The following is a 25,607-nucleotide window of genomic DNA, read 5'->3' as shown; positions in this document are numbered from 1 at the left end:
CTTTATAATCTTTTAATTTGTTTTTAAATAAAAAAGTATTAATAATAAAAACTCTATCAACGAAAGAATGGATTATTCTCATGTTAGTTATTCTCATTACTGGAGATAAAGATATAAGTACATAATAAAAAATAAAATAAAAAAAAAATTAAAAAAATAAAAATCATTTATTGAACAATTTGTGGGTTAGGTACAAACATGTAACATTTGGACCCCAAACTAGGACAGCCTGTATTTTGGGGTCCACCTTCCTTAATGACACAATAATAACAGAACTACAGCATAATATTAACTTAAATAATGATTTAGGTAATTTAGCTATTTTTATACAAAATTATACAAAATAATAATAATTAATAATTAATATACTGAATTATTAATGAAATACGTTTAATATTTATTCTTATTAACAAAGTGAAAGCTATATTAAAATAATTCTTATGTACTAGAACCTTAGAAGCACAATTAAAAATAAATAAATAAATAAGTAATTATTTCAGGACAAAGGAGAATGGCGAAACTGGGCCTAACTGTTACAGAAATCATAATATATTTAAAATTCATTATGTTATTTTTAGTAATTCTTGGTAAAATATTTACTTCTGATTCTATGGGAGAGCAAATCTTTGAAAAAAAAGATAATGTGTTCACTACCGGCATTGTTATTTAGATTTCTATGACTACCGGTCTTATCAAGCAGAGATTGTCAGTGTTGTCAGGAGTAAAAAAGTCGAATATATCGATTAATACGAATGAATGTCTATATTTTATTTTTAATTTTATTGAATTCAAATGCTTTATAAATCAGAAGCAAAACTTAACTTATTTTTAACACATATCTTAATTTATTTAGATCATTCTATAAAATAAAATCATGTTATATTAATCAATAATAATTATAACATTTTTATTTAGGTAGCTGGCCATTAATAAAATGTCAAATTATTAATCATAATTGTGTCAGTGATGAGTGATTTGTTTATGTTTGTTGTTTGACATTTGAGTGAAGCTTTAGGCCCTTCTCCCATTACGATACGCATAGGCGATTCAAGTATCCTGCAAGTCTCGGAGACTAGTCGCCGCGGAGTATCTCACATACATTTTTATGTAGGCTCGCACACTACGCTACTGGTATCCTACACGTCCGCGACTAGTATAGCACTACTCACCGTGTCGGTCGCTTTTGCATCGCGTCTCGACTCTCGCGCGTATCTCTTCGTTAGAAAGATAAAAATATCTAATCATCATGTTGTAGTTCTCGTTCGGCTACAAAAACTCTACAATTTATGTTTCTTTCAATATATGGATGAATCCAGTACTTCTTACTCTTACGTTGGCGTCTTCTATTTCTATAAAAAAGAAAAACTGCAAGAGCTTCTTCGTCACTGGAATTGCTGATTGCTCGACATAACGACGTAACTGTTGTTGCAATAAATAAATGAATTATTATTATTATAACGTCGGTCCACAAAAACGAGGCACAATAATGATGAATTTAGTCATTTTTCAGTCGCATAATATGCGAGCATCGGGTAGCCAGCAAATATCTTCTAGAAGTATCGTACCTAATGGCAGAAGGGCCTTAGTAACGTTATATTCAAAATTGATCTTAATCAATATCCCAATATCTCTGCTATCCCATAGAAAAGATCTATAATTATTATATTCCTAGAGTCTGTATATTTTTATCTATTTAATCACCCATAAATCATCAGTGTAACGATCAGGCCCAGAGTCCTATGGGAGTTTGCCATTCTCCTTTCACACACGGCACGATCTGATCCCATACTAATCTTTTCGCTTGTGTTATGGAAACCAGATGGCTGATAAACATACATATATATAATTTTAAATATATAGATAATTACCACCCAGACACAGAACAAACATCTATGTTCATCACACAAATATTTGCCCCGGGTGGGAATCGAACCCACGACCTCTGTATAATATAAAACATAGTTGATGTTAACCTGTGCTTTGTTTTCGTATCTATAATGCTACTAATCCATACTAATATTATAAATGCGAAAGTAACTCTGTCTGTCTGTCTGTTACTCGATCACGCCTAAACTACTGAACGAATTTGCATGAAATTTGGTATGGAGATATTTTGATACCCGAGAAAGGACATAGGCTACCTTTTATTGCGAAAAATGTATCACGGGCGAAGCCGGGGCGGACCACTATAGTTCTAATATAATTTCTTGGATTAAGTTATATAATGTTTATTATAAGCAAATGAATTCATGAACATTTTTTTATTTAATAAGTTAATAACCAATCTGAGTTTCTTTTAATATCACCTTTATATGGCGCCGCTTGCGTGTTAACTATAAAAGCTCATAATATTATGTCATTCCATGTTATAATCTCTCTGCAAACGTAATTCCATTTAATCTACATCTACATTATTATTATAAATTAAAATTAAAATTAAAATTAAAATCCCTTCTCTGTAAGTAATATCATATTTTGTAAAATTCTTATATTAGTCTTTGTTCACATACGTATATTAGGTATTTCACTACCTATTGGTGTACCTTTTAATTGGCGTAGCTTAGTATTTATTCATCTCAAAAATTGTATCACTAGCTGTAAGGTACCTTATTATAAATAAATAAATAATAAATAAATAAATAAAAATAAAGAGGAAATATGTGTATTTTTGTAATAAACTCCAAATGACTCTATCGATTTTAAAAATTATTTTACCCAAGACTTTTAATGGGTAAGTACTTAACATATTATGTTTTTCTTTTCGTGCGAATAAATTAATTTCATTTATTTTCGAGGCAAATACATACATATTCCTAACACTTAGTAAATAAATGATAAGCTTTTTTACGAATAATATGATTCGAACAATTGTTTTATTTTCTATACCTAGAAAAAAATATTGTACCTATTATTTGTGTCAAAAGTTTTACATCACAAAACTTGTGCAAACAAGAGATTAGTTAATCCTCAGATCTGTGTGACGCAAAACACAATGTTATCTTTAAGATGGAGTTTGCTAAACATTGATAACGCTCCCGCGCGCGAACATAAAGTGATGCGATTCTACACTTTGATAGGCTTTAGAGATCCGCAGGTGAGAGTAAGTTTTATACTTCTATAGGTACTTATATTATAAAGCTGAAGAGTTTGTTTGATTGAATGCACTAATCTCAGGAACTATTGGTCCGATTTGAAAAATTCTTTCGGTGTTAGGTAGCCCTTTTATCGAGGAAGGCTATCATCACGCTAAAACCAACAGGAGCGGAGAAATGCGGGTGAAACTGCGGAGCACAGCTAGCATGATCATTTATGTTGGTGTATGTTACAAGGTAAGTAATTTTAAATGTAATTTTTAACTAACATTTAGAAAAATTCATATTGTCAATACGGCGTTTTATTTATTAATTGCAGGCAATTTTCATTTTTTTAACATAGCAGCTACATTTTGAACTTTTATTGATAAACCTACATCTAACATAAAAAAATGTATCTAAATAATATAATACACACAAACATTAGGTATATCTAACATCTATATTACATCTAAGTACTTCAAAGTAAAACCTCTAAAAACATACGGAACCAAAAAAAATATCTCAATAATCTTTTCAAGGTATTAACAATCTAACCATCAGTGTTACCAGAAACACTTTTACTGACGACATTATTCAGTAAGGCAACACCATTTCTAAAAATTCGTGAATGTCACATTGTCATGTTTTTTTTGGGATTAACTAAAAGTGCTTAGATTATCATGGATGAGTAATCACGTTATGTTTAAATGAATATATTTTAGTGTGACGCAAGTCCTTGAGTTCCAGGAATACGTGAATCGATATTTGATGGTTTATGTAAATGATAAGGAATTTGTAAGAAAATGAAGTGGAGATTGGACAATGGACAGTATTAATAAAAAATAATTTCTAGAATATGTGTTTCAATTTTTTTATTTTTAAGTTAGGATTAGGCAAGCATTTGACCATCGCTTCGCCGGATGGAAAGCGACAAGCGTGGTCTAGGATGGAGCATGTTTTTCTAATAAATGACTATTCACATTTCTCTTGAATAAATCCAGATTGTAGTTTGTTAGAAGCCAGAAGATTGTTCCACTCCTTACTAATACGCATAAGAAAGGAAGAAAATCAATCAATCAATTATTTTAAAATTAAATTACTTATGTTTTTATTGCACTTTAGAGACCATAGCTCATTATGTTTGGATTAAGTTTGAAGATGTAAGTAAGTATAAGACGCAGCAGGTCGATTAAAAGCCTAAGCTTTTTACTAAACATCACCAATTATTATTTTCTTAAACGATAACTGGCCTACGTCTACGTCCTGCCTACGTATGCCTACGTCCAAACATCTGCCTGCATGCCAAATTTCAGCCCGATACGTCCAGTGGTTTGGGCTGTGCGTTGATAGATCACTATATCAGTCATCTTTGAGTTTTATATACATATAGATAAGGCTGATTTATTATTAATCATAGAGTTAATTAAACGGCGCTATTCAATCAAGAGTCTAGGTTAGCTTTAAATACCTATATTATAAACTCAACTGAAAAACACTTTTTGTAAGTACAAAGTTTCAGAACAAACTTTAAGAAATTTATCATATCTTCAAGTCATGAACAAATAACGAATGAAAAATATGGTCTTTTGTTGATTAAAATAATATCGTAGTGATCTTTCGAGGCCAAAACCTTTATAACTTAATGTTTTACAATTAACTTTCAGTTTTCCCCCTCTTCATATCGTTTTTCAAATTAACGAGGCCTTTAAATCTATGTAGGGACACTTTGGATTATGCCCTGTGGGGTACAAATTAAGTTTTTATTCGTTTTCATAATATTTACCATACTAGCTTTCCGCCCGCGTTTTCTAAAAAAACCCGCATTTAGTTCCCGTCCCCGTGGGATTTCCGGGAAAAAACCTATCCTATGTGTTAATCCAAGTTACCCTCTATATGTATGCTTAATTTCATTGTAATCGGTTCAGTAGTTTTTGCGTGTAAGACTTACAAACACACACACACACACTCTCATCTCACCTCACAAACTTTCGCATTTATAATATTAGTAGGATTTGTATTTTAACTCTAACAAAATAAAATAATATTTTTGAGGACCTGAAAGACAAAAAATAATTTTGCTTCCAACTTATTTATATTATCTATTAGCGGTCCGCCCCGGCTTCGCCCGTGGTACGTGTTTACGTTTCCTCTACATAAGAACCATCCTCGTACTTCAAAGAATATAATAAAAAAAGAATTATCGAAATCGGTTCAGCCGTTCTCGAGTTATGCGCTTACCAACACATTTTACGATTGATTTTTATATATAAGAAGATTTCATAAAAAATACCGTCAATTTTTTTCTTTAAATACTTAATCAAAATAATTCCAATTTCTATGATACCAAAAATAACAAAGACCTTTGCTACGTTATTAAAAAAAAACAATCCACTCTATGCACTCTATGGTACTTATATAGGGTGAGTGGTCACGCGCCGCCCATTAGCGTCCTAATTTAATGAACTCAATATGCCCGTGTGAACTACCCTTAGCCTCAATTCTGGCTATTATTTGGCATGGCAACCGTAACTTATACTGAGTTGAGAGGTTTTATGTTACCTATGGTGGAAGAGTTTTTTAGGCAAATTGTATTATTAGCGATCCAAATTTTTCGATGATTAAAGGGAAAAGGATTGTCATGGTTTATCTGCATTACCTATTGATAGGCTTGTGATAATTTAAATCCACATACAAGAACCTAGAGCTTAGTTATTATGGATTGTCTTGATCTTATTAAATGGAGATTCTACCAATCACATAGATTTATAAGTTGGAAATTAATATATTGTTATTTGTATGTAGAATTATATTTAGATTGTGACAAACATAATATATCTAATGATCATATTTTATTGCTCTATTGAACAATATAAACATATTTTTTATAAGTAAAACAATACTTAAGCCCCGATTTATATCCGGCATAATTATTAAACAGGATTTATTCCCGTTACAACATTATTTATACAATTACAACCCCTTGGTGAAGCAATGCCGCGTGCCGCAACCATACTTAACTAATAGTACTTGATGTTAACAATATGTATAATGGGTAGCATTTTATGGGAAAACATTTTTATTTTAATACAGCGTTTGAGTTTTTTGAGAACCTTAAAATAATTTTCAATTTAACAAAATTCAGTTCTTTTTCGTTTATTTTAATTGTAACTAACTATTGTCTTATAGTTCGAGAAAATTAGTGAATTTTCTCGAACTATAAGACAAAATTTATAGCGGAAATAAAGTTTAAAAAAGAGTTATTCCTAGATATGTCCAGATGATCATATCGAAAGTCCTCAAGGGTGGGGGTGAGCTAAGGGTGTAGGGGGGTTCAAAGGATTATTTAGATTTTTACTCATAAGTCTAAGCAAAATATTCTACATAACATTTTTATAATTATCTCGAGATATTAGTTTGGAATTTTCGTTATTTGCCCAATTCATAACCTATATACATTTTATTTATCTTTAAAAGATCTAGATACCTATATACAATCTAGATGTGAATGTGAGAAGTGACTTGAAGACATGTTATAATTTATGTAGAGCTAAATATTTTTGTTAATAATTCTTCTATAACTGAAAATATAATACCGGGTATTGATATATCAGCTAAAAAGTTTATATTTTTTCAATGAAAACTACTGAACCGATTTGGTAAAACTTTGGCATACTCATTAAGTTTTTAGCCTACCTACGTATTATTTATATTATACTTTAGAATATTCTTTGAAGAAGTAAGTACCTAATGTGTTTTTTAAAAAAGCTAAGAAAGTATTTACATGACGTATAGGTAACGTTTGTAGATGGATGATGACTTGGATTGACCTTTTATTGAAGGCTTGACATCAGGGCCGTCTTAGACTATGCCGGGGCCCTTGGGCACACAAGAATATAAAATAAATATGCCCTTTGAAATATAAAGAAATCAAACTAGGTACGCAAATTTTTTCCCACAATTATATATTATGTTTTTGCCCTAAATTGAAACTTAAAGAAGTAATAAGAAAACTTAAAGAAAATTTCTATGTAAAATTTTTGCTCCATTTTTTTATACATTTTACAAAAAAGTTACTTCTGACCAATGTTGTATTATAATAATATGGTCTTTTGAGGAAACTTTTTTTCCTTATTTTTTTTTATATAATTCATTTGAAACGCTGCTGCTGTAATGGCGCTCCAAAGTTGACTTTAATTAAATTTAATTAAGAAATATTTTAAGAATTACTTTTTCAAATTACCTTTCTCTTTGAATTTATATTTTAGGTTTTATGGCACTCAAATGCTTTATAAATAAAATATAAATTCAACAAAAAAGGTCGTGTTCCATCGTTACAATATTGTATTCACTGAAAAGTGCTTCATATTGGTTGAGATGGTTGTTAAATCATCTCAATAGATGGCGCGCGGTGTGTCCCTTAAGACACATAAAACTGAAGGAATAGAATAAATTCGATTGCTCCGGCGGCGGGTCACGAGTGGCTGAGTTGGTCAAGCATCCGCCCCGGAATGGCGCGAAGGATGCGGGTTCGAGTCGGTTCGGTTCTTTTATAAATTTATACCTTTCTCTTTTTCAAATTTATCTTTTTAATTTGCATCTGGATTTTTTCTTTCGTAGCCGTTTCATATTGATCAAAATTATTGCGTGCGTTATTATCATAATTTATTCAAAGCCTAGGCAAATGGCAAAAGTCAAAACGCTTGTCATCTATTCGTATAGAAATGGTCCGGTGTGAACAGAGTTCACTAAATTCTAGGACCTTTAAAACTACAAAATTTCATATCCAGCAGAAAATTAGTAAAATTGTTCAAAGGAATAAGGATTACTAAAAATAAAATTCAAAATTAACTGTCATTCCGGTACGTGAATTAAAAAACATATTCCAGGTTATAAATAAATAAAAAAATAGGTGATTTCGCGATTTATACTGAAACGATAAGTTTTATCATAAAATCATTTGGGTGTGAAGTGATTTAAGAAACGTGTGCATATTATAAGGATGGAATGAGTTTATAAATCGTTATATCTTAGAAAATGGTAGGAAGCTACATCTTAGGAAAATAATGTATTGATTCTTTTGTATAGATAATTTTATGATCTACAATTTGGGTAAAAGTAGTTATATGATAAAACTTACCGTTTCGGTAAAAATCACGAAAAACCTATAATATCTGTTGACTTTTAGGAAAAAATTTTTTCGTAGTAACAGAAGGTCAGGAAATTTTAATATATTTTTGAAGTGAAACTTCTTTAGGCGCGTTGAGAGTAAAATTTCAAGGTTGCATCATAACAATACCGTAACGTCATGGAGTAATTCAACGATTTTGGTATCTTATAATCTTGCCAAAGAAGTGGACTATTTAGCACCGAAATAATTTTTCAAATCGGACCAGTAGTTCCCGAGATTAGCGCGTTCAAACAAAAAAACAAACTCTTCAGCTTTATTATATTAAGTATAGATTGTGTTTTTAATAATTTCACCAAATTTCGGCTGGATGGGAATTTTGGTCGTGGTCGTCGTCGTCCTTGGAAGTGTGACCGAAACATTAGCAAAACGTCATAAGCTTATATCAATTAGTATCAATAGTTGATTCTATTCTCTAGCGTTTCTGCCACTTGTCTAGAGGCCCAGAGATTAAAGTTTTGTCACAACGCCCTTGTTTGCTATTCTGTAAACTTAGACTTGTTAGTAATTTTCATAAATCTCAAAATAATTCAAGTAAAAATATATTATACTAGATTTCCGCCCGCGGCTTCGCCCGCGTTTGCAAAGGAAAACCCGCATAGTTCCCGTTCCCGTGGGATTTCCGGGATAAAAACTATCCTATGTGTTAATCCAAGTTACCCTCTATATGTGTGCTAAATTTCATTGTAATCGGTTCAGTAGTTTTTACGTGAAAGAGTAACAAACATCCATACATCCATACATCCATGCATCCATACATCCATACATCCATACAAACTTTCGCCTTTATAATATATATTAGATTACGTTAATAAGTAAATAAATAATTCGAGTAAATGTCTGATAAGTTAATTATAATGGTGTTCGAATCACTCGAATTATTCCATGTAATAACCTTGTAATAACATAGATGTTTTGATTCGAATAAATCTGAAAATGATCTGACGTTCTGGCATTAAAAAGCTGTATTGCTTTTTAATAAAATATTTTGAGATTTATGTGAGAAAAATTGTCAGTCCTACATTTCCTCCAGGGGGGCCCCCTGACGATGGGGGGCCCTGGGCACTGGCCCCCTGTGCCCCTATGGTAAAGACGGCACTGCTTGACATCATTCTTAAGAAGACTTCACATATAAAGTCATAGTAAGTCTTGTATGATGATAATCCCTAATCACAGTCATATATTTATACCCCATTTGAACAGACTAGTTCCCTATAAAAACAAACAACATTTCCCCTCGCATTGCATTAGAGAACAGATCCCAAACTTCTTTACGAATCCATCTCGACGCGGCAAACCTCAAAGCCTCTTTATTAAAACAATCCCCGAATCGCTTTCCACCCTCCAACAATATCACCAATAGTACAAATATCTAAATAAAGGAACAGTCACGTTTGCCCATTTATTTTCCATTTCACGTATAGCAACACCGAATGCGTAAAAACGAAAAAGGGAGCTGTCACAAAATGGTGTTATTATCTGTGCTAATAAAAATTCAGCGCGCGAAAATCCCTCGCTCCCGATTGGCTGACCGTCCCTCGAGATCGCACGCCATTGGCTCGCCTCTGTTTATTCCATTTTCAAATTAACTTTCACCGTCGCCGCTCGGTTGGCTCGGAATTTATTTGATTCGCATTTTATTAGATGTTCACAAAGTGTAGAAATGATATTGCTTTCTGTATTCCATTTGTATCCGAGCTCTAAATATTAATATTTTTCAAATCGAATATTTTTATAATCAACTTAGCGGGATTCGATTTTGTTGACGTTTCATTAGTGGTAACATTTCAATAGAGCTGAAAGTTACAATCTTAGCTTAGTAAAATACCTAGGTATTTCATAAACTTGACGTTCAATTTTCTAATAATAAGAACATTAAATAGTAAATACCCATTGAAGTCGTTCTATACTACTAAAAATTATACTTAGGTATGTTGTTAAACGTACACAATCTTCATTTATTTAAAACTTCTCTACATAGGTAACTACAAAAAAAAGCTGTTACTACTACTTACTATATAATACACTTGGTATTTTGTTCTTAAAAATTGTTATAATCAGACAAGTTTCTAAGCATTGGTTTCTACATGTTCGTACATATTATAACGAAAATTGTAAACTCTTTAGCGACTCATATACCTCACTAGCTGCTCCGCGCAGTTTCACCCCCGTGGCTCCTCTCCTGTTGGTCGTAGCGTGATAATATGTAGAATTATAGCCTTCCTCGATAAATGAGCTATCTAACACCGAAAGAATTTTTCAAATCGGACCAGTAGTTCCCGAGATTAGCGCGTTCAAACAAACAAACAAACAAACTCTTCAGCTTTATAATATTAGTATACATACATAATAATTTATATTTATAATAACTTAGGACGACAGTATTTGATGACTCGTAGAATCCTGTACGTATTTTTTCCTATTTTTTATTACAGTATGAAAAAAAGGTGATGATGATGTTAATAAATACTAAAATAAATCTCTACGGTTAAATAGGTCTATTATATTTTTTCATGTTTCCTATTCATATATTCAAACATTATTTGTATTTCTAATATGTATAAGCATGATGGAATTGGAATGTTAGTTATAAATTTTTTTTAACTCTTTTACCATACCAACATAAAACATTTCCCACAATATACTACATACATGATAATTAAAAGAAAAAAATATTCCTTATCTGTACACGCACAGGTCTATAAAACAACACCTCTGATTTCCCTTAAAGCTTTCACATTACCTGCTAAATTGGAACTCGGTCCGTAATTCCGTATAAGGGTTTGGGAAAATTGCGTTGGTGGGGTAATTTCCTTCTTGAATCTGGCAACACGGTTGTTAAACGCGTTTTTTATGACCGCCGTTAACTCTATTTTTTGTCTATGTCCCTTTAGTATTAGCGACTTATGAGGTAATGAGGTTTGTTAGTTATAGCTTGGAAGGACTATTTAGAGACCGCGGTGTTGCCTGCATAAAGGTTGTATAATTTAATTGTGTTTTAGTATAGTTTTATTAATAGTTGTTTTAGCAGTACACATCGAAGATTCATTTATATAAGAAACTAGCGGCGGCTTCGCCCGTGGAACATAAGTATTTCGTAATAAAAGATAGCCTATGTTCTTTCTCAGGGTCTAAAGATTGTCTGTGCCAAATTTCATCAAAATCGGTCCAGTAGTTTATGAGCCTATTCATTACAATCAAAGTTTTCCTCTTTATAATATTAGTGTAGATAATTATATTATGTTACACACTTTCCATCTATTATTTCATAATATTTATTCCCTCTTTACAGAATCAATAACTGAACTAAATATGAAGACATATAATAACAATCAAGATAAAATCTATATTTATCGTAAATAACCAACTAATATTATTTTAATAAAATTATTTTATTTTCAATAAGCTACGGGCTACGGCGTAGGCGCCTACGCCTACATCTACGAATCAAAGCATCAAAAGCTATCCTTCGTCATTAATAGATATTATATTTTACTTATTAGAATGTTACCAAACTATATTCTGAATACGAATAAAACTGCCAATATTATTTTATCACTGGCCATATAAGTTATACTGTGGCTGTATGGCAAGTTTCCTTCGCCCGAGGCTGGGAGCGCGGGACGCGGCTAATTACTTCCCGCCTTTCCGTTTCCCGCACCCGATAAGCGTTTCCGAACGAACGAGTTATTCCAATTTTGAAAATCGTGAGTTAAATTCCATGACAATAGAATGCAGTGGCTGTATAGCAAGTTTCCTTAGCTTCGGGCGGCAAAAGCGCGAACTGTCACGGCTAATTATTTCCCGCTTTTTCCGTTCACCTCAGGTTTGATACCATTTTGGTATGGCGATATTGGTTAAAAATGAGCAACCAGCATTGGCAAGATACGTATTTCTATAGATATAAGTATATTGAATTATTAATTTTTAGAGAAAATTATCAATTACATTAACGAAGAGGCATTTTGTTGTAGCAATGATTGAACTAATAACGTCTTAAATATTATAGTATCTGTGGTTTTACGAGTTTTAATATTTTAATTTAAAAACACACCCAAAATAATTTGCAAGGGATTCTTGTTGTATTTAAGAACACGCCCGATAAGAAAGTTTTCGCAATAACTCTGAAGATACGTCTGCGAACACACAAACATAACTCTCACAGTTAATTAGAGGACCGGAGTCGTGACGCAACTTTATTTATTTCAAAGCTTTCATTTAAGAGGTATACGTGGATGGGGAGTCTTGATACTTTAAGTATTTTTACTATATTTCTTGATAGCGTGATGACTCATCTTGATATTACTTCATTATTTCTTATATTATGGTGGTTTTATTAGTAGGTAGTAGTTTTTTTAAGTAGGTACGATAATGTAAATTCTGAATATGTTCGGTTCAAACGAATGTTAAGCTGTGATAGGATGGTAAAAATAGTAGGGAGATGGAATTAGAACATTAATCATAATTCACATAATTCGATATATATTTCAACTAGCTGCTCCGCGCGGTTTCACCCCCGTGGCTCCACTCCTGTTGGTCGTAGCGTGATAATATATATATAGCCTATAGCCTTCCTCGATAAATGGGCTATCTAACACCGAAAGAATTTTTCAAATCGGACCCGTAGTTCCCGAGATTAGCGCAGCGCGTTCAAACAAACAAACAAACTCTTCAGCTTTATAATATAAGCATAGAATAACATAAATTATACATTTCAAAAATCATTAAGTAATTACAAATTTAATTATTTTATCTTAGAAATTAGAATTGTTTGTAGATATATCCAATTCCTTATCATGGTTCTTTACCAACAAAATATTGTACAAAAAAATAAATGATAAAGTATCAACATTATAATTTAAAGTATAAGAGTTTATTCATGCTCTTAAGAAGAATATATCAAAGGTGTAGAGCTAAGTTACAATATGGTGGACAGTTGTGTGAAAAATTGTAAATTAAATTTCCAATATTAATTCATATGAAAATTAATAAACTTACTATAATAAATATACTAATGCTTGCCACTATGGTTCGTTAGTTAATGAAGAAACAAGGTGTCCTGGGTTCGATTCCCTGTGTAAAATACTACATAATTTTATTTTGTTACATTTAATATGTTACAGTCAAAAAGGCATTATCCCAAAAAAATCTATGAGTGATACAGATAAAATCTAACTATAACAGTCCAGTAGTTCTCGATTGAGGAACACACAATATAAACTTTCATATTTTTAAGTAGAATTTATATTGAAAATTAATCTTATATTAATTTCTATACTATGAGTAATGAGCTTAAATGTGCAGATGCTGGCTCACATATGAAAGGAGATAACTTATTACAGTCGATTGAGTTTATTAAATCTCTTCTTACTTATACTTGACATAATAATTATAGTTTGATAGTTGAAAGTGACTGTAGAAAGGAAAGAGTAACGTTTTATTGTCATTACATTTAAGGTATATTTCTTTTTTTTTTCAATTAACATGATGTAGCATAAAATCGTTACGGTCCTTATACTTATTAATTATGGAAAAAAATTGCATTGTTTTGACTATACAGCACAGCTACACATATACAACGTAAAACATACAATAAACAGGACATGAAAACATAGTTACTTTAAAAAAAAAATTACTAAAAAAAAACTAAAAATATAAAAACAATTGTAAAGCACTTTTCTACCCGACTGTACATTATATTCGCTAAGATGTCTGTCTCCCGCAAATTTGTCCGCCGCTTCTTAACGCTTAAATCTTGTATCATACCTCTCTCCAGCACTGGATTAATGCGGATAAACCGGATTATTATATTATTTTAAAAATAAGCTTCTGTATTTGACTGTACATGATAGGTTTTCAGGGAATCAGGGATGTCATTGTAAAAGTTTTTTGGTAATGGTTATGTGCCTATAATGTCATTTTTTGTGTTATGTATTTCGCGTATGACTATTATTATAAGAATAGTCTAATACTGGCTCCAATTAAATAAATTTTGTCGTTTCGTCTAGGTACTTACCGACGAAAAATGTTGCAAAAATATTCCTTTTGAGAGTCAGCCTGGGATTGCTAGGGTTTTAATAAAACAAAATCCCTTGTTGTTCATGTTGATCATGATGACTTTAGCGTAACAATCAAAAAGTTGTTTTATCTCAATATTATGGTCCTCAATAATACAATAAAATTAGTCAATATTTAAACAGTTTATCTCATTCTCTTAAGATTTCAGCATCAACAAAAGTATTGTAAAATACTAGAGGTCCGCCCCGGCTTCGCCCGTGGTACATATTTCGCAATAAAAGGTAGCCTATGTCCTTTCTCGGGTATCAAAATATCTCCATATCAAATTGGTTCAGTAGTTTAGGCGTGATTGAGTAACAGACAGACAGACAGAGTTACTTTCGCATTTATAATATTATTAGTATGGATTATTAGCTTATCTATACTATTTCCAACGGTATAAAATCTCAAATCTCAGTTGAACCCGCGTCAAGAAAGTCCCTTAACAAGTAAATTTTAAGTAATTATAAGGAGAGCGTTAATCAGCCCGTTAATTACCATTAACTCATGTTAGGTCCGCTCCCTCGAGATGTTATCGCCGATCTGAATTAAGAAAGTCATAGACAACATTCTGGTTTTCAAATTTCGAAATCCATTCGAACATTCTGCCCTTCAAACATGAAAATATATCTATTAAAAACATTCAACACAAAATGTAAGTTAAATTAAATTAAAAAAAAAAACATCACATTAAATTTAATTATGCAGTGCCAGTAAAAATTAAAAAAAAAACAACTGTCAGTTTCAAATTGAAGTGTGTTTTCGCGGCAAAAGCCGATGACATTTACTTTTTTTTTTCTCACTCGATGATTTTTCCGTTTCACCAGGCTCGCGAATGACTGCGTTCTCATTTAAGCAATGGCATTTGACGGCTAGGCCTTTGTTGTGCGAGTAAAAAAAAAATAGATAGCGCTCCATTTTGATTGAAGTTCGCGCTTTGGAGAGATTTCTTTGGGTTCAGCTAGGTGAGGGGAATGGAACTTTTATATATTATTCTTATTGCTTTTGTGGGGGTTATAATTTAATGTTGTTTTATTAATGTTTTGAGTATCATATCTGTGAGGAAGCACGGGCAGCAAATTCTTATGATATAATATATTTATGTTAATCTTACATACGTAGTATATTATTATTAGTCTGTGATCTTACGCATATTCATAATATGTTCAAATATAATTCCCGACGTCAGATAGTTCGATACTCGATATTTTTATTTTTTAGAAGAATTTTTTATAACTTATTATTTTAACATGTAGAGTTGTAGATTATCTTAAAATATTATGTCTCTTATTCTTATTCATTTGCGTTTAAACATAATTCAATTTCATTCGCTACCATTTTTAAACAACTACAGAGACTAAAATCCCAATAATTATAATACCTACATAAAATTTAAAAATCGAATGCGTCAAATCGAAAAAACTTTAATGAAAATTCATAAAGACATAGCAATATTGTACATAGCGCATATAACAGGCAACACCAAGTTTATTAATCAAAACGCGGGAAAGGAAAATCCAATAGCCCGAAACTCATTAATATTTATTGAAAAAAACTGTTCGCGTCGAATGTTAAACAATTTCTCAGTGGATATGTCAAGTTACGTTAAAGATATTATGTCTGTTTATTTGCCCCTGAAAATAAAACGTTAAGCGAAATTGGACCTTATTCCTTCAAAAATAAGACAATAATGCAAATACAAACTGCAAATATAAGAATGGAACGCAGTTTTCCGACAAAATTCGAATGCAGTTCTATCGACGCGTGTTATTTAAAACCAACCTTATAACCCACTCATAAGGTTTCCTTTATACAGCTTGTATTTTCTAATGTAGTGTTAAATTTGTCTGGTTATGATAATGGCATTTTTCATATTAAAAGTTATCCAAGAGACGTATTCCCCGGTGTTATATTGAAAATGACTTGATATCAGAAAGGTTTGTTTAAAGCTATGATTTGTATGTCTATTTTTGATTACGTTTGCGAATAAATGCCTTTAGAGGGGCTTTAGATTTTTATATCATAGATATACCAGATAAATAACTTCCATTAAACAGCCGGTTATTTGCACCTGTAATATGGGATTTTGAGATTTTAAAAGGTCTTTTTTAATATGGGCTTCTAGAGTTTGCTTTTGTCGTAGTTGGTATGAGGTCTAGTGGGGATATTGGTATGGGGCAGAACTATTTTATAACTGTTCCATTGAAACATTTTTGGAAATGAAAATGCACTTAATCTTGTATCTTTCTTGTAAAATATTATTTGACAAAAAACAAATAAAAATGTACGGGGAATTTTTTAATAAAAGAACGAAAAAAAAAATGATTAGGTGCGCAATACTAACCTATAGCTACCTAGTGATTAATTGATTCATAATTATCGACATTTATTTTATCTTCATTTGAACATAACCATAGAATATATAAGTCGCTCGATGTTCCTAAAAATATGATCTTATTCGTACGGCTAAGTAATTACTCAATCAAGAGATTTAGAGTTTAGACCAGCGCGTAGCAACACTCAATTAATTACTCTCAAAGAGCAAGTACTGAAGCGCAACTCAAAAAGCAATCAATCAGACACATGCTAACCTCCTTTCCAATCAGGACCCTCGTTATTTCAACCGGGCAACACTAAATTACCGAATAACATGTTGACGACAAAACGTTTTTCAATCTTCTAACAATATTCCCCCAAAAGGAGGCCCCTTTTGTGCCCTAGCCCCCAAATGCCAATCTGAGAAGATTGCTTTTTTCTTTTGTTAGTTTTCAATGCGTATGTAGCTACGCAAGCTCTTTGTAGGTGATTAAATATGGCGCATACGTCAAAACGCGCGCCAAATTTACGGGCCGTATTGCGTCACCACAGAGTATAAATTGTAATGCCGTTTCGCGGCAAAATGATTTGGAAGCGTTCATAAAATGCGGATTGGTTGTTTAATGGTTTCACTGACGAATTGTCCAGTGATTAATTTCTTTCAATGAAAAGATATTCGCGGATTACTTTATCGGTTAATTTATCTTTTATAGCGATATTAAATGTAGTTTCGATTATTATTACAGTTTGCCTCTCCGCGATTGGAGTATCAATCTCTATACGATTTTCGTCGATGGGAATGAATAGCGTAATTATGGCTAAATATTTAAATTCGAAAAGAAGCGTCGAAACAGGGGGCGCATCATGTTTCAGTTATTCATTCGAAATTCAAAACGGGCGAATTTGAAATTCGAATTGAGATTGCGAATGGACTGCGTTCTGTTCTTTGTGAAGCTCTAATTTTGCTGATTGACGCTCTGGAGTTCGATTTTCAAACGGCTCAAAGACTTCCAGTTTGGCTGCGTTCCGTTACAAGGAAACTACAAATGGGCCGTGAAAGCTGTCACAGAACTACAACTTGTATTACGTTTTAAGGCTATGGTTACACTAGTTAGTTTTGTATGCAATTGTTTTATTTAATGCAAATTAGTAGAGTAAAATTGAATGTACAAATATCATCTAAAATAAATATTCTTTGTTACTTTTACTAATTGGGCTAGTATAAGCGCGAGTCACTATTACTACACAATTAAGGGCTAATTTTAGGGCTTCTTGATAATGTCTCTGATAGCCAATATAGCACTTTCACTCTAAAGTTCATTTCATACAAGAGCTAAACATAATACTACCAGATTAGAGTCATAACTAAGAATACAGCTTTCTCTTATACTGTAGAGTGTAGACTGTAATAAAACTATTTTGGCCGAGGTTCAACATTTGATCACAATAGCTTTTGCCCTCTTATTATAGCGAGATTTCCATTAAAACCTGCTTCTTACTTAATGTGTATGCCAGGGAAATACATTTAAAAAACAATATTCTTCCTGCCTATATTACACACCTCGTTTATATCCGTACGAAATATTTAGCTAAAAAAACCTTAAATATTTTCATGTTATCGATATCTCAAGTTTAGTCTTCACAATTAAAAGTTTTCATACAGTTCTTCAAATACTAATCTACCTAGATATATATAATCTTGATATAAAAAGCTTTTACATCGTTATTGTTTATAGCATACTTTATAAGTTATAACATTACTAGCTTTCCGCTCGCGACTTCGCCCGCGTTTTCAAAGAAAAACCCGCATATTTCCCGTTCCCGTGGTACTTCCGGGATAAAACCTACCTACCCACTATATGTGTGCTAAATTTCATTGTAATATTGGTTCAGTAGTATTTGCGTTAAAGAGTAACAAACATACATACATAACACATACATCCATCCTCACAAACTTTCGCATTGACAATATTAGTAGGATTAGTCAAAATAAAGAATTAAACAGCTACAATGAGTCCCACACTTAACAAAACGAATGCACGTCATGCCTACGATTGTACATCCAGATAGCTCGAAGCTTTGCCACCTTTGAAGTTTGATTTTAGATAAATACACTGCAGTTCTTGATTTGTAACTATGATTTAATGGTTCAATCGGAAATTGGAAGATAAAACACTAAAAAAGAAAATTCTTTATTGAACACTTTTTTTGTATTTCGTAGTAGGTACTAATGAAGTTTTTGTCTCCCAAACTAGGTAAAAACATATGTATAGAATCAGCACTCTCTACATTAGTCGGTCGTGGAGAAATTATATTTATTACTAGCTGTACCTCGCGGTTTCACTTAGAAATTTTTACTTAGAAACTGTATAAGATTACCACTTTATTAAACGTGGGGTATGAAAAATATAATATGTTAGCTGGTTCTCAGACCTACCCAATAAGCACACAAAATTTCATGAGAATTGGTTCAGCTGTTCCGGAGGAGTATGGTAACTGACATTGTGACACGAGAATTTTATATATTAGATTTACATCCAAATTTTAGCAGTGGAAGTATGTTTATCAGTTATTACTTAGGTACTAGATTTCCGCCCGCGTTTTCAAAGGAAAACCCGCATAGTTCCCGTTCCCGTGGGATTTCCGGGATTATACCCACAGATTATACCTATCCTATGTGTTAATCCAAGTTATCCTCTATATGTGTGCTAAATTTCATTGAAATCGGTTTAGTAGTATTTGCGTGAAAGAGTAACAAACACACACACACACACATCCTCACAATCTTTCGCATTTATAATATTAGTACTTAGTACAATTTATTTTACAGCTGTGAACGTCAACTTTCGTGTTTAATTGTTCTCTACTTAAAATAAATATATAAACATACCTATAACTAGAGTACAACATAATCATCCCAACTCCAAGCAAACGTGACATTTTCGAATCTCCGCCATTTTCTTTTGTCAAGAAGTCCCAATTTCAGATTTCAGGGCGCGTTTGACATAGCAAGTAGGTGATTGGGAAAGGTGACACAAATATCATAGGGCTGCCAATCTGTAGTTTTATTTTTTGCGAAATGAGGGTACTTTTGTATGTCGCTGTCAAGTAGCTGTTTCAAATGCTAGTTTACTGTGGTGTCAATACATCTGTATGGCCTATGGGTAACATATTTTAGTCTAACTTGGGCTATTAATTTATGATTACTCAGTGAAACGATGAACAATGAAAACAAAATATATTTTTTGTATTACAAATAACTCAACACAACATTACAACGGCAAATAAGTATAAAGTTTAAGAATCTATCTCATTATTATTTTAGAGATACATAGTTTGATGTGATATTTCAACTATCCGCAGAAGACGATAGCATAAAAAAAATAAGTGTTTTCTTTTGTCGGGACTACTCATATCTCTTTAAAATACCAAAATATTTAAGTACAATGCCGATTTCAATAAAAATATCAGGTGCAAGTAATTTAATTTTCAATCTTCTGTAACATATGAATACAACCGTGTGCGCCAAGCTTAATCCAAATGAAAAAGGTGTCAAAGATCGAATTTACGATTCATTATACTTAATCCGAATACAGGGGACACTACTTTGAATTGTGTCAGTCTAATTTAGACCCAATCACAACGCGCGAAATCACATTTTCGAACGGACTAAAGAAACACATTCGATTCCAAAACGCATTCCCTTAACACTATTTATTTTGGACTGTGCGAAAATGAACCATATTGACGAGGTTTTAGATTCCAAACTCCTCGAACGAGGGTAAAAAGCCATTCGATTTTCAAAAAAGCATTCCAAATGCGCATGTAAGTGCCCATTGTGGCGGCAGATGGCCTTCCGAATTCGAATGAAATGTCATAACTTCAAATCAAACGAACCGTATTGCCAGTATATAAAACTTATTTTCCCCTATTTATAATCTATGATAGTAATTTTTTAGCATGAAGATGAATCGTCGAGTGTTTAAAGTAATTCGTTGTTAAAACACGCTAGAGGGTGGCTCAAGTAATTAACTTTATATGAATCAGTTTTCGTGGCAATTAGTATTTGAAATAAAATTACTAGCGGGTGTGACTGTATATTTAATGTTTATAATTGTCTCCATACACTTAATTAAATGAGTTGGGGTAATGTTGCTATAACACACAATAACTTCAGGATTTGTTCAATAAATATTAGGTGCCTATCTATAAATAATAAATATATGTAGCCTATGTATATAAGCCCTATGTATTATAATAAAAAATAAAAATGAAAAGAATCACGCTATAATTAGGCAAATACATGGACATTATTGTATCGTCACCAATCCTTGATAAGTGTACAAAGTTAGAATTAATTATGTCCATTTAAAATGGGTTTAAATCGAGTGTTAAGGAGAATTAATAATAATAAATACTACCTAATTTCATGAATGGAAGGATTTATTACATACAATATTTGCTACTTACTCTATAAACCATAGATATGATTAATTTAATAGCTAGACAGTAGACTGTATATGGCAACCGAAAGCTTATCAAATCATAATTAAAAAGCTAAAAGCGAATCCAAATTCAAATGATCGAACATTCCATAGAGTATTGACCATACGCAGATATGGCAATCGTAAAAAGATCCCCATATTAGGTAGGCTACCGCTAATAGGTTAGAATGAAAAATATGTGTCGGCCATTACTGGGTTATTACGTCCCGCGGGCGTTTGCTCTCTGCTGGACGATGGCCTAATGTAACTTGCCAAAGATTATTAAACAGATATGACAGTTGAATAAAGAGTTTTTTTTTTATTTAGTGCAAATTAAAAAAAATTTCAAGAATTTGTTTATTTATTTTGTGCAATGATGACATAGTTTTATGGGATAATCAGGAGTTTGATAATATTAAAATATTACTTAATTCAATTGCATGGGATGGAATGGATTCCATCTTAGGCCACATCTCAGTTTACTTTCAGGCGAGATCGTGGTCCTTCGCTTTACTATCGTATAGTAGGTACAATCTAAAACCTATTTTTTACATTTAATTTTAAAACTAATAAATAATTTAAGATGATAAGCTTATTAATCTTTTGTAAAATCAAATACACATCAAATTATAATCCCACTCAATGATATCATAATCTGTAAAAATATTTCCATCTATTTTTAATCTGTGGTCGCCGCCCCAGTGTTTGGGGTCGGATTTCGCGCCATTTGGCCAACCGGTCGTGTAATAGTCTTGTTAGGGTCAACGCTCATTGAATCTTTTTTTTTAATTATTGATAGAATAATAAATAAACTTTAATATAAAAATATAATTCAACGAATATAAGTTAGTTTGCCAGTTATATTATGCATGCCAATGTTAATTATTGTGATAAATTAAAACGAATTGTATTAGCAGTAGCAAAAGTAACTGAGAGTTTTTAACATTGTTTCAATTTAGTTTCTTTCAGTTTTTAGAAGCTACTCACACAAACAAAAAATTGTTTGCGATGTTTTTAATAAAGTGAAAATTCACCAAAAAAATATAATTTAATCTAACATCATCAAGTGTACGCGTATCTTTACAATCACTAATGCTCCTCTTCAGCCAGTATTGTCTATTTGAATTTAGAATAAGCCGGCTCGAAATTTGAATTGAGATGTTTGTTTTCGATTCGATGGTTAAATTTGATTCGCTGCGAAAGCTGTTTGCTGTTGTTTGAATTTCGAATGGGATATGATTGGCTAAAGTTCCGTTTGGATTATTCGAATGATTTTCAATATTTTATTAGGTAAATACTTTACGCGTATATTATCTTCAAATGTATGTTTGTATGTAACCGACTCTTTTAGACTGGAAATTGTCACACTTTAAACTAAAAGATTTTATTCAAATTTTGTACACTTATCAAGGATCGGTGACGATACAATAATTTAAAAAGTTTAAAGAGTGTTTTTTTCAACGCATAAAAAAGGCATGTTTTAATTGAAATTCGTCTTTGGTCATCCAATTAATTTGCCGCCAAAAATTAAAAACGAAAAGCCGAAATCCAGGGACTGCATACATCAAAGGGATCATCAAAGGGGGGTTTATCACACGTTGGAGACTGTAATTACTCCATTACAGCGATCTTTGTTGGGGTCGATAATTGGATGGGTCGCTAAATGATAAGGAGTTTTACTTACATTATGATTTATTATTTTTTTGTGTAGTTTATAGTTACGTCAATACGTATTCGTAATAATGTAGCTGGTTACTTAAACATAAATGAATGAAACTAAGAATATTTTTCTTTGGATAAAAATGTTACATTGTCGCACATAGACTATAAACATTTTTAATTAGAATATACGATATTATAGAACCTAGAAGTACAGAATACTAAAAACATGTTCTCTGACTCTTCGTAGGAAAAAAAACATACAAAGATTGTCAAACTTGGTTTGGTACCTTCAATCCTCGTTGAATAATATGAAGAAAATGGTAAGGTAAGAAAATGTGTATCATTCTCATGCTGAAGGTCGTTTCCTTTAATTTTCCTTTCATTTTACAGCTTTGATTATTATTCCTTTCAAGATAATCATAACAACTACACCCAACAAAATTTATTCCATACCCCATGTCCCCACTAATATCGATGTTCGATCAATTATACATCTTTATAAAACCGTCCACGAACATAATACCTACCCTCTAATCATCAAATGCACTTCATAACACAAAGACCCTCGACCATTTAACTACTGTTTATAGTCATTACCCCTCCCTAAAGGAAATCTCTAGTGATTCCATCCCACGGGATCACGCATGTGTCTATAAAATCACTATAAAATTGTCTGTGTTTTTGACAGTTGTTGATCGTGTGGCCGCAGCATTATTGGGTTGTGTGGTCGACTGTGGTGGTCGAATTGTTTTGAATTAGACTTGTCTCAATAGTCTTTGTTTTGTGGTGTAGCGGGAGCTTTATTTGGTTGTCTGTGGTCACGTTGTTTTTGGATTAGCGGAGAATCGTTTTTAAAATCGGTGCGTATCATGTTTGATTGGAATAAGGAACGTGAGACTTATATTTTGAATGTCAATAATATCAATTTCAGGTACATTTTATACCTGATAAGTTGATAACTAATAATTTATAAATTTAATCAGTGCATTTTAAATAACAATTTTCAATGACTTGTGTGATAAACATACTCACAATAAAACGTTTATAAATATAATCAGAATAAAACGTTTAAACAGAACAGAAAGAAATGAAGAAAATAATATGATTCATCAGTTCAGACCAAATAAATAGGCAACATGAAACAAACAAATTTAAACTTACCAGAGATATCAAAATCTAAGCACATAATTAAGATTTAGAAAAGCTTAGTCTCAAGTTAATAGTATTTAGTTAATACTTAGCACAAAAGGTGGCCTTGTTACACAGCAATCTCTGCCAAATAACCCGGTAGAAAAGGAAACTACTAACTTTTTAAAATACCCATTGGTAAGTTTAACAAAGATTAGCCACAAAGGCCATAAATCACTTAGCCACGAATCGTGAAGCATATTTGATACAAATGTTTGGCTAACTCTTCCATGATAGGGGTCCGTAATTGTCGAAACGTGTATGGGGGTGGTTAATGAGTTTATGACATCATAATTGAGAGGGGATGACTCTAATGGGGTAAATATGTACCAGATAACAGGTATAGGGTTGGTAAATGGGAACGGGAAGAAAATTGGTGTTGTTTCTTTTTGTGTTGAGATTTTATCTACTTATCTGCACTTTAATTTGTGCAGAGGACAGATTTTTTGCATGTTTGTTTGTAATGGAGAAATTATAAAACAACAACCCTTTTTTATTTATATTTTCTCGAATAGAGAGGAACATCAGCCAAAACTGGATAATTTTATTAATTTTCACCTTGGATACGCTCACCTGAAGCAAATGGCTAGTTATTAATAATCAAAATATTCAATATATAATTAAATAATAATTATTATTTCATTGGGATAATAAATAAGAAAGTTATTTTTTACGGATGAAAGAAAATATATTTTCACGACGGCCGCGGGGGCGTTTCGAGGCAGCACTTACCTTACACAAAGTTTTGGTGTCACTTCAACAAAATCAACGTTTGATAAATGTGTCAAAAGAAATTTATTCTTAATACTTGTAATTATTGAAAGTATCTATAATAGGCATGACGAAAGATTTTGAAATTCTCTTCCATAATGTGTGTATACGTTTACTATACAAGAAAAACCCTATATTTCAATAATATACTTAAATTTAACGAAGATAAAAGCCATTTTTCAAAAAATATTTATCAACTGTGCCAAAACAGCTCGGAGGTGTCATGGCGTAGGCGTGACGTCACTCTTTAGTAAATACGTAATTATTTGTATGCATTGCGAAGAAAATTAAAGAAATATTTATTTAATATGTGTTATAGAAACGAATTTCAAAGTTTATAAGTGGTGTGCAGTATTGCAGTTTAAATCCACATTAAAATAATACTCAAAAATGTGTTAGTAATTATTTTAAGCGAGAAAATAATAAGAAATGATTGTATAAAGTTGGCGCGGAGAACCCCGAAAGCACGTATTCGTGAATTCGCAATTATATTTCTGTCCTGAGTCGATAAAGCATACGTGAAACAATAGAAAATAAATAAAAATGCGTATTCTCAACATATTCATAACAACAAAATACATCTGACGTGAGTTGTTTACTTAAGCGTGACGTCACGCGTGTTTTAGTCAAAATGGCCAACTGCAGAATTTCAATGTTTTATTTTATTGATAATCTCATTAATCTTAGTGTTTTTAAGATTTTTAAGTCACTATATTGAATTTATTTATTATACAATATTTTCCCTTAAAAACATTAATACGATCATTTATGGATACTGTCGTCATGCCTATTATATTTGATGCTCAACCAGTACACGTATATTGAACATATCTCGTGCGTAGGAAAAACTGTATATTTTACAAAATAAAC

This window comes from Colias croceus, chromosome 24 (genome assembly GCF_905220415.1).
Source record: "Colias croceus chromosome 24, ilColCroc2.1".
Classification (NCBI taxonomy): domain Eukaryota; kingdom Metazoa; phylum Arthropoda; class Insecta; order Lepidoptera; family Pieridae; genus Colias; species Colias croceus.
Note: the sequence above shows the minus strand (reverse complement) of the source record.